General features: G+C 23.5%; 1 long non-coding RNA gene across 1 annotated transcript; it reads right to left on the bottom strand.

The window, feature by feature from the left end:
• Positions 1-698: 698 nt before the first annotated feature.
• On the bottom strand, positions 699-4,749 carry LOC112597153. The gene is made up of 4 exons (XR_003114821.1): positions 4,628-4,749; positions 2,908-3,050; positions 2,565-2,715; positions 699-933 (listed from the first exon to the last, which is right to left on the bottom strand). It is a non-coding gene; the product is annotated as an uncharacterized LOC112597153 (long non-coding RNA).
• Between the last annotated feature and the right edge of the window lie 7,709 nt (positions 4,750-12,458).

Raw genomic sequence — 12,458 nt, 5'->3', positions numbered from 1 at the left:
ACACTGGAAAAAATTGCTGCTAAAATGATAAGATATTTTAGAATAATAATACTATTTTAATCCTTAGAATAAATAAATGCAATAAAAATAAAAATAATATAAATTAATTTATACAATGTTTAGGTACAAAAATTATTTAAAGAAAATTAAGTACATATAGTTAAACATAATTACATACGGTAACTAAATTTATATAAGTCATCATTCTAATTTAAAATAAAATTTAGAATATAGGCCTTAATGTTTTAGATGAAACAAGAATTGCAAAATTGTCACTTTTGGTAAATTGTTAGAATTTTTAAGTACTGTATTAATTATTTTACATCATATAATAATTGTATTAAAAAATTAAATAAATTTTAAATTGAATAAATTATGAAATAAAATATTTTATTAATGACATTTTTAAATTTATTATTAATGAAAAAAATTTCATTTAAGTACCCTCAGTTAATCTAAAAAAAATATATTGTATATTAATAATAGTTAATTTAAATTTTTTTGAAAATTGTAATTATTAGAAAATGTTTAAAATTAATTGTTATCCTAAAATATATATTACATGTGCAATCATTAAATTTATTTTATTTTAAAATATTTATAATTAGATAATAATTTTGACTATCTATAGTTTTAATAATTTAATATATTACAACAAAATAAGATTCATAATTTTTACTTTTTTAGTTCATAATAATTTATTTTTTTTTTAAAATAGTATTAACAAACTATAATTATTATAACTATTTTTTATTCGTAGTACACAGCTTCAACTAGTTTTCTTCTTGTGGGTTTAGAGCTTCATTTAAGTAATCTGAACTTCTAATGGCTTTTTCTTATTTTGGCAGAATATGAGGTATTTTTCTGTTAAGATTCACCACAGGTTTTGCATAGTATTTGTTTTTCTTTTCTTCAACAACAGCCGTAGGACATCTAATCAAATTTAATATGATTTATTTTTAAAACAAATTTATATTTATGTATATATTTGTAAAAACCTCAAATTGTATAAATAAGTATAAAGTTAATACTTATCTATATATTTGAAAAATAATACTAATATCATGCTAATTACTTATAACTTAATATTATGCATTAAACATTATATTATTTAGTCAAAACATGCAAAGCTAAATAATTAATAATTATTAACAAAATAAGTTTTATAAAAAATGGTAGTCAAAATATTTAAGAACTAAATATGCACAGACAGAATATTCAAACAAATATACAAATTTTTAAATAGTTTAATTTCTAATAAAATTAGCTCAAATATTAAATTATCAACTTAAATCAACTTACAAAATTATTGTATACTTTTTTTATTTAAAAAAATTTGTTTTATGCTTGCAATTTTATAATTTAATAAATAAGTTTATTTTATGAGAAAATATTAATTTTTATCAGGATATATGGTTAAACTATTTGGGTTTATTGATCTTTTAAAATTCAAAATTAATTAATTAAAATGTTTTTCTACATTTTTAAACTTGGATATTTTGATCTAGATTCATTAAAAAATTATTTTTATACAGTAAAAGAAATTTTTATTAAATTTTATAATTGTTGTAAATAGATGATATTATAATTTATAATATTAAAATTAAATACTCAATTCATAATATATAGTGTATTCTCACAATACGAGATATAAAAAAATATTTCAATTAAATAACCACACATTATCATTATTAAAAAGTTAAAGAAATAACCAAACCAAAGAATTTTGAGAAAATTTAATATTTTTACTCTTTCAATATTCTCTTGGCAACTAGTTTTTTCTTAAGATTTAAATAGATTGATAATTTTTTTTCAAATAATTATTATATTAAAAGTTTTTTTCATTCTTAAATCAAAAAATTTATTTTATTCAAATAAATTGAAATTGATAAATTACATTTACTCTTAGTAGTTTTTATTTGTTACACATTTTTTAAATTAATTTAAATTGAGTAATATATTTGCAAAAAATAAAACAAATAATAATGTACAATATATTGATAAGTTTTATATTTTTTAAGTCAAAATTCATCATAAACAATTTGAGTTAATTTTTAGTTCATGACACAACATTTAAATAAAATAATCATAGGTACTTATTACTTATAATTAAAGGTATTAACTAATTTAAGTAAATTTAAGAAGTAAAAAAATTTTTTTATTTAACTTAGAAACTCATTTGTTATAAATCAATTTTTTTCAGTTGATTTAAAAATAAACCATTAATAGTAATAATATTTTTAAAAAGTTTAGATTAAATGGATTTATCATTAATCATGTCATGTAAATAAATTTGAATAAAAATAATACATTTTATAATCATATGTTTCTGAATAATACAATATTTTCATAGTCACCAAATACTCTTTATATGAACTATGTAACAATTAAAAAAATAGAAACAGTGTTTTTAAATAATTTTGTTAATAGGTATTTTTTTCTTTATTATCTTTAAACTTAGTAAATTAATTTCTTTATTGTTAACCATTAACCTTTAGTTTAACAACTATGTGTTTATTTAACTTAATTTAACTCGAGTTAAGTATTTTCATTAACTTTCTGACCTTTGTCTATTATTATTGTTAAAAACCATCAATAAACATTTGGTTTAATATTCTCTCAAGTTGAATACCAGCTTTAAAAATCCATTTTTTAGATGCTAAAATCCATAAGTAGTTTTTGCTGAAAAATTCTATGTCTGCTTTTGACAAATATCTGTAAATAGAAAATTTATGATCTTGTTAAAACTATTCAAATATTGACTTTTATAAACTTTTTATAATAACATAAGTTTTCATGAATTATTTATTCTTTATAAAATATCAAACATAATTGTTTACTGACTTTTATAACCAAAATATGTATAATTTAATTTAGTATCAAATAAGTTTGAAGGAATTTGCTTACAGATTTTTTGTCGTAATAATTTACCACTTGTCATCCAAAATTGTTAATTTATTGATCACCAATAGGTTAAATTTCATTATAAATTACACAAGCTATAATCACACCTTCAAATTCATGTCCAACATTGTTTGTGGTTTGTCTATCTATAAATATAAATAATCATAATTAATAAAATAATACATCTACAATAATCAAAACAATAAAAATATTAATAAATAATAATGTTATTATTAATTATATTATTTATTCAATAATAAATATTCAAATTATTAGATATGTATATTTTTGCAAGGAATCAATTTTTAAAATATACTTAAATAAATGTTAACCATTCATTGGTAGGTTATAAGTTATAACTTTTGTAGTACATACCTAATTATTAATTCTAGATAGATTCATGCTTAAAAACAATACCAGAGATCCTAAAAATGTTTAAAAACCTAATTTTTGCAGTAGAAGATAAGTAATAAGAATACAAAAAAATAATTACAATGTTTAATTATGTCAAGAATTTTTTTTGGTAGATTAGAATGAAGAATACTGTCATCATATGTTATATAGACATGATTAAATCATATCTATTATTTTGAGAATCTATTTGAGTAGTTTATAGAATAATAAATGATAAAATATAATAAACTTAGGATGATGAAAAATTAGCCAGTTGGAATATATCTTTGATTAATTATGATAGTATTTTCAAAATTGGTACTGCATACTGACACATGAGATCAATGAAGGCCTTGAAAAGGTGTTTTAATTAGAGCTGACAAAGGAAATTTTAAGTAAATGGAACAATATTAAGGAAAATGTTTAATAGAAAATATTAGAAAGATACTGGAATAAGACAAGTACTAATTAGAAAAATTAGTATGTATAATACACAACATAAACAACCTTAACTAAATTGAAACTCAATGGCCTGAACTCATATTTCATGTAAAGCGATCACTTCACATTTTAATTGGGTAGGTGGGTCATGAGTTTAAAATATATTGTGTAAAAATTCAAATAAAATAATCTTAAAAAAAATAGTATATACTTTTATAACATATTAAATAACTAGAAAATTTGGGCAAGTGGGTGGAATAAAAATTTTAGATTTCTCTTCACAAAAAAAATCTGAGTTTGGTGTCACAATTAAACCTTGAATATATACTACTTAATTATTTTTACAATATAATTTGGTCCATAACAGATTTAAATTGTTATGTTAATAAATATTGAATACTATTTATTAGTAATAGATACCTACCTACATTATTGATACCGTTAAGAACTTAGAATAAGTTCTTTGAAAACAAATAACAATATAATTAATAATAAATACCAGTTTTAGACTTGGGATGTCTAGACCTTTTTTGTAACCTGCAAATTATGCATAAGCTTAATATATATAAATGTGAAACCAAGTGTAGATAAGGAGTTTTTAATTTCAAAAATTATAATCATTACTTTATTGTTAGTACGGAAAATTATTATTAAAAGAAACCTCAATATTATTGATAACACATTTACACGTCATGTTTTGTTAAATTTTGCAGGTAATGTATGACGTATGCATATGACACACTTGTCAGACCAATAAATGTATAGACATTTAATTTAATAAGCTAAAAGTTATGTACTAGTTATGTACCTAATTATAATCCTCAGATTAAAGATTGAGTTTTTCACAATAATAATTATGTACATTTTTAAAGAAAAAACATCTACTTACTATTATGAGTTCTTAATTTTCAGAGTGAAGAATCCATTGTATCGATTTTCAAAGAAAATGATTTAAATATTAATATAAAAAAACAATTTTATTTTAAAGAATATTGAATTATTTGTAATCATTTGAAATGTTGCTTAATTTTTTTATCACTAACTTAATACGTCTTATCAGTTAAAATTTAGAATAACACAAGGAAGTGTTATAAACCTATGTTATTATTGTTATTATTATTTATTTAAATGTTGATAACTAATTAAAAAAATAAATTGTCGATAAGATAATAAACAAATATAATATATAAATTGTTGTAAAATCTGATTTGTATTATTAAAGTAAAAGTAATACAGGGCCTAAAATAGTGTTGTAACCTATGATCACTTTGAAGTAGTGTCGATGGATGTCTCCTTCACTCAAGCCTCCAAATCTTGTATAAAAAAAATATCAAATTTAATTATTGTTTTGTTATATTACAAATTATTAATACATATTTATTTAATAAAAAAACCTATGATCATTACGATCATTTAGTATATAAATGGTAGATATCTACTTGTCCAAAATATGATTTAAGGAAAAAGCCCAAGTCTACAGTATTTACAATTTACAGAGGATCCAATTAAATCATTACCTACTCAGTAGTAGGGCAACAGTTGCGTAATTTAATAACATTTTCAAGTTAAATAATATAACGTTTAAGTTAAAACCTATTAGTTAAAAATGAATTAAGCAAAATGAAATTTCAAAATAGTACTTAAATAACTTTATTTTAAGTAAAATACTCATATTAAAATAAAAATTTTCGAAAATAATACGCAATTATGCAAAGATAAATAAAACAATTTATAAATACCTAGGTTGCGCATGAGCTTGGCAAAATATAGAAAATTTGCAATTAGTAGAACCATGTCTGTGTCGTAAACTAATTAGAGTAAATTAGAATGAAACTACCTACTCATTAACAAACTTAAAGGTAAGACCGTAAGAATAGTAACTAGAACACTTTATAAGCTTTCATAGTATTTTATTTTAAAGTTAGTTATAACTTATTATAAATAACAGTTAAAATATCAATAATAAAATCTTATAATATCAGCTATAAAAACTTTTCATTATCAGTATTTTATAAGTATTATATTATCATTCTCTGTATAAGATACCTATTAATGTAATAATAATTATAGTACTTTTTAAGTTATAACCATTAACTATTATAAAAAGGTATTTAAAATTTTCAACTATTTTCAAATTTAATATGTTGATACAATTTTTGTTCCTTTGTCAGATACCTAGTTTGAAAATATAATACAAGGTTCTTTTTAAGTTTTTCTTGTTTTAACTGTTCTTATGGTTTTAGAAATTTGAATAATTTATTTATCAAATTTAAGGTAAATCATATTGCATTGTTTAAAATCATTCATTGGGTATTTTTGATTGAATTTTATAGTTTATCCCAGGATATACTTTGATCATGGTTCATGTCCTACGGCTACCTTGCTGTTAGTCGCTTCTGATTCTAAATAAATGTATACTGTTCTTATTCAACATTGACAAAACGTCTAATTATTTAAGAAGACTCTATCCTAAATTTAAGTTACGTTTACAATGTTTACATACAATGAATTCAGAATCCCTGATCGAATATGATTTTTTTGTTGTTCGTTAACTGTTACCTCTGCTGCCTACATGAACATTTCATGTTACCTATTGATTTCTCGATAGACCGTTATAAAATGTAACGGTTTTCATTAACATTGAACATTAAAAAAAAAAAAAAAATAAATATTAAAATTTAAGACTTAATTTTATGATGACACACCGTAGACAATGTATGAAATATTTATATTTACAAAATACCTATTTATATAAAGGTAGGTATTAATTATAATTTCACGCATTAGAATTAAGTAAAAACCATTTGAAAAAATCTACCTATACGATATTTACGGTTATTTAAATGTTATGATGAAACTGTTTAGGTAAATGGAAAAGACTGAGAACTGAAGTTCACGCGATTCAAATAAGTATTAGGTATAACCTACTACTTGTGTTATTGTGTCTATTTATTAGAAATATAAATAAGCAGAAAATACGTTTTACTATAGTAGGTAGTACCATTTATTACTACTAGCATTTAATAATAAAAGTGATAGTGATATATTATCATAGCAATTGATTAAAAAAATATAAGTATTCGACATTTAAACAGTTTTATCTATGGAAACGTGTAACCTTCAAAATTACACACGAAAGAAATATTGTTATATAACTTATACTATTGTAACGTAGTTTTTTTATACATAATAATAATATGGTATTATTATCTATATAGCTAAGAACATCATTTCGGTGTAATATTATACTTTTATAACAGCTAGTTTCAATAATTAATAACTTACTGATAAAATATATCATATTATTTGGCGGAACCCTAAATTATTATCATACGTTCATAATTGTCCCGGGAGATTAATGTCATAAATTAAATTATTTAAACACACACAAATATGTATATTAAAAAAAGACATATTGAAATTACATAGAATTATAAATGTTTACGTAGGTCGTAACAATAGGTACTTACTACATGTAGACTATACGATGTATTGATATATATGTATATATATCAATATAGACTAATATATATATACATAATACATACTTTAAACATAACATGTTTATGTTTATATTGTATTTAGTTTATTCTGTGTAAACCCCTTGGATATTTATCGAAATAGGAAGTATTAAAACGTATTGGTAATTAAATAGAACATTTTTCATCATCATTATTATTTTTTTAAGCTAATATTATAATATACAAAATCTATAATACTATTATTGTTATGTTTGCAAACTGTCGTTGACCTAGTTTACTTAAAACCAACAACAATAATATTAGATTAATATAATAATAATAATATTAGATTTATATAAAAATAATACTAGATAAATTACGCTCAGAATTTTATACATCTAGCTTAACCACAGGGGTAAGTGGAATATATTATTTTCTATTTAAACGCTGCAATTATCGCATACGACAAACCATCAATCATATTATATTCATATCATACTAATAAGTTGAGATTTCATTAAAAGTTTATAAATTGTTTATTACAGATGTAAAATTGTATCATCGATGTGACGATTTTCTAATTATATGTTTGTATAATTTTTTTTGTAGTTTGAAATAAATCAAGTTCATCTAAATTGACTAAATTGTATAGTTTGTTCAAATAATTATTATAAATTAGTATTGTAATAGGTGTACCAAAAGACGAGGTATTAATTTATAAATTTTATTTTACAAAAATATTGATAATTATTACGTTTTTATTTTTTCGCTCAAAAATTGTTAAGAAAGTTGAACAAAACAAAACAAAAAAAAAGATTCAATATTAATTGAAATGATTTCAGCACACTATTTTATTTATGACAATAGCAATAATTTTTATCGTCATATATAAAATTATTAGCCAACTAGGTACATACTATAGTTCTTTAAAAAACTGTTGTTTTGTAAATAAAAAGGTGAAATTTGAGATTGCTGTTAAAAGAATCGCCTGTAAAAAAGACCTAATCTTACAGAAGTACGCAACTTACCGTCTAATTTTATTTTCTTACATCAGTATCAATGAAACAAATATTTAATTAAATAAAAGCATAAATTGTATATTTGTTTTAAACAAATCTGTTCATCACTACTGATACTAATACTAAACAAAAATAAATATATTGATTTTTCAATATCTTATTCGTATTTATATAATTATTATGTATATTATTATTACCTACATATATATATATATTATATTTATAGGTACCTTAGTACCTATGTCCTACACCAGGATATCCAACCCGCTGCCCGCGAATCGCATGCGGCCAATGGTAGATATTGATGCGGCCCTCACTTCAATTTAAAAACTATTATTTAATTGTATATAATATATTAATATTATGAAAACAAATTTATCATAAGAATATAAAACTACATAATATTAAACATCAAATAAACTTTAATAGTGTTTAATACTTTTATCTTAGCATAATAGCACTGGCACACATTAATTATACGAGTGATTAGTGGATCAACTCGAGCCGATTTTGATAAAATATTTTATTATTGGAGATATGTCCACGACATAGATCTCATGTCATTTATCAACAAATAAAAATAAAACATTGTATATCTAAGTTATTATTATTAAAAACTATGCTGCCCACAACAACTTTTGCCCATATGATGTAGCCCAGACTTCACAAAAGGTTGGACACCCCTGTCCCACACCATAATTTTTTATAATCAAATAATCAAATAATAAAAATAAAAGCAAATAAATTTATTTTTTAAAATTAACTTTAATGATTCAGTTTTATTAATTGTTGTTAGAATGTCTTATTTTTCCATTACTTATAGGTACTAGGTAGGTACATTTGGTGATGTAATGAACAGTATTGTATGGTTTGTACTTTGTAAATAACAAGAAATAAAAATAAAAACTGAGATTATGTTAACCAAGTATTCACCAACTTTTAAAAGTTTGAAGGATATTCAAAAAAAGCTTACATTTTTATCATAATATTGAGGATGCGATTATATAGTTGCACCAACATAATATTATCTGAGTTCATAATTATTTACACGGGGCGCAGACACGATTTCACGAAAATACTAAATAGTTGCAAAGCTTTTTATATAAATAAAAGTTGTAATTAAAAACTTTCACATCTTATAATTTTTCATGTCCGATGGCTGATGTGAAAAAAATAAACAAACTTTTATGTAGTAACCATGTAAATTTTTAATTGCTTTAAACAACAATTAATTTGATCAATGCTGAAAAACAAAAATATTTCTACACGCATAAATAAAATTCTAATGCTTCAAAATTAATTTTATTAATTTATTATTTTTCAATAGAATAGATATTTGAAAGGAACTAGTTACTGTAGTTTATAGCCGACTATTTTTAAAAATCAAATAATTTATGGATATGTTTAAGAAGACGCCGCTCCCGCATGTATTATCTCCATCTTACATACATATACAACATGGTAAATTTTCGTTCAGTAGAATCCATTTTATGCTATTAGCTTTTTAAATTTATCTATTATCAAACTTGAAGGTAAGAAATTTTATCTAGGCTATTACATAAGCTTTTATTGATATTTAAATTTTAAACTGAGTTATATTTATGTAAAATATTAACATTTTAAAAAATACTCATAACGCATTTTAAAATTATGATATTAATAAAAGCCTATAGATAAAATTCTTATTTTTAAATTTGATAATAGGTAAATTTATTCAAATATTAAAGCTAACAACATAAAATAGATTCTGTTGAACGAAAATGTATTATGTTGTATGTATGTAAGACGAAAATGACACATTGCGGATGCGGAGTCTTCTTAAATAGTTTAATTTTTGATGCAGATTAATTATTTTAAGATTTTACCTAATTAAGCTTACCCAAAGCAACATTCAACCCTAGATAGTAATCTAAACTCAAATTCTTCAATATAGCTGAATTCGTTGTATTACTTGTATTTATATAACCCTATATGTATCTACTTAAATGTAATATTTTCTTATAATTAATATGTAGTTTAAAATTCATCCTAAGCCAATGAACTTTATAACTGGAGCACAAAATAATTTGTAACTCTAAAATTTTATGAGAAGGTAAATTTTGATTTATAGCTGGTCTAAGATAAAAATCGGATGCAAAGTTGAATTATGGCATTATTAATATAGATATAATTACATAATTACTATAAAATATATTTATAAAGTTGTTACTATGTATTATATTTAATTTTGTTATTTTTTTAAAATTTTTATTTTGTTTTTAAATATCTTTATAAATATTTTTGTTTCACTTATTTGTAATTGTCGTGCTGTAATGTTTCAAATAAAAGCACTTAAAAAAAAATAATATATTTATAAAGAATTTTAATAACGAAAAATTTCTTTTTACAAAAAAAAATATATATATATATATATATTATATATAATAAAAATAGATGTTTTTATCTACTCGTACAATTTTCGAGCTTTATATCTATTTTACAAGTATTATTGGACTTTGATGCATATAAGAATAATTTATACTAATTAGAATGACGCATTAAGACAATTTTTTTTTTGCTCTTTCATAGGAAAAATCTTAGTAAAAAAATAAGTTTTAACCAAACAAGGACTTTATTTACTAAAAACGACTAGTATCTAATCTAACGGAAAAACATCAAAACATGTTTATTATATTATAAAATCGATCATTTTGAACCTATTGGCTATCATTTATTATTATTATTCTCTGGGTATATGTGATTAATGAAGCACAAATATTGAACAACTTTATATAGTCATACATATATGTATATGTAGTATGTATATTATGGTAGATTTATAATATTTTATGATTCCCCGCAGTATCCGCGAATATTAATGTAATTTCTTTATAAAATTAAAAATCACGAAGAAAATTTTTTTTATTGATTTACAGCATAGAAAACATATTAGCTGTTAAACATTCGTTAAGCAATTTCTCATTGAACCGAGTCGTCTGAGTCTCATAATGAATTTACGATAAAACTATTACATAGAATGGTAGAAAGGATTATTCAGTTTGGTTAACATAGTGTTTCATCAATTGATAAAACTGTTTGTTAGGAAATAAGTTTTAATCATAAAGAGCAGTTACATGCATTGCTATATAACAGTATAATTTATATTAGATGTATAAAGATTGCTTGTCTATGAACTTAAAATAATAATAAAACAACAATTACTTATTTTTAATTAGTTTGTATACGAAAATAAGAAAATAATATTTTCACTGACTTTTTAGATTTTAGCGGAACGAGAACGCTCTTCACAATGTTGTTGTCTTCAGTTTTAACAAATATTTCGAATACTAACATTTTCAGACATCACGTTCATTTAAAGTATATTTTGACTCCAATTATTTATGAAAGCATTTAAATTTTCAACTACCATTTGTGGAATAATTGCAACAGAAACTCTACGCTTGTTACACGTTCCTGCAAAGTCATAACCGTAGAAAACCGTTAAAAACCAATGATTACCATTAGTTCCATAAGTCTGCATCAAATAGAGGTTCAGGCCACATGATTATTTGTTTCACTTCAATTATCAAAATGAAGAACAATTGAAATTATATGAAAATAACTATACCTATGTCACGCGTCCAAGTAGTTCTGAGCGTCGGACGTCGAAGAATCGAGATGTAAATCGAAACATATAAAAGTTTATTCCTGAGGAAATAGTAGTTAATACTATAAGGATAACCGGATAACGACTGATAATCGATCAACGCGAAATGAAACCAGTATAATTAGCGTATCAATATTGTTATGGGGCACGTGAAACAATAACGTCTGATTGCCGTTATGGTGTCGGAGGTCACCCGGTTTCGCGCGAGAGGCTCTGCCGCGACCGGACTTGCCGCCGGCCCGCCAGCCGCCTACGGCTTTTTCGCACTCGAAAACGTCGCTCGGAATGTCTTGACGCGTACCGGTCAGAGCACGGCTGAAAGGGGGCGCGCGAGCACGGCGATCGTCGGCCCCCAAACCGTACCGATCGCGCCAGGTCTTCGATAACGCCGTTTGCCGACCACGCCGTCTCGGAGGTGGACCGCCGACGCTGCCGGACCGAAAGCCAGCAGCTGTCGGGTCGGCACTGGCAGATCTTTCCACCTCGCCACGTGGACGTCGACGGGACGGGCGCGACAACGCAATTGATAAGATATTTGGTGCTTATCTACGTCGGCCGACCATTGTTGCTGATAGGTACATTATCGGCGACGGC

Source organism: Melanaphis sacchari, unplaced genomic scaffold (genome assembly GCF_002803265.2).
Source record: "Melanaphis sacchari strain LSU unplaced genomic scaffold, SCAv2.0 Contig37_pilon_pilon, whole genome shotgun sequence".
Lineage (NCBI taxonomy): Eukaryota > Metazoa > Arthropoda > Insecta > Hemiptera > Aphididae > Melanaphis > Melanaphis sacchari.
Note: the sequence above shows the minus strand (reverse complement) of the source record. Positions and strands in the feature narration are given on the sequence as shown.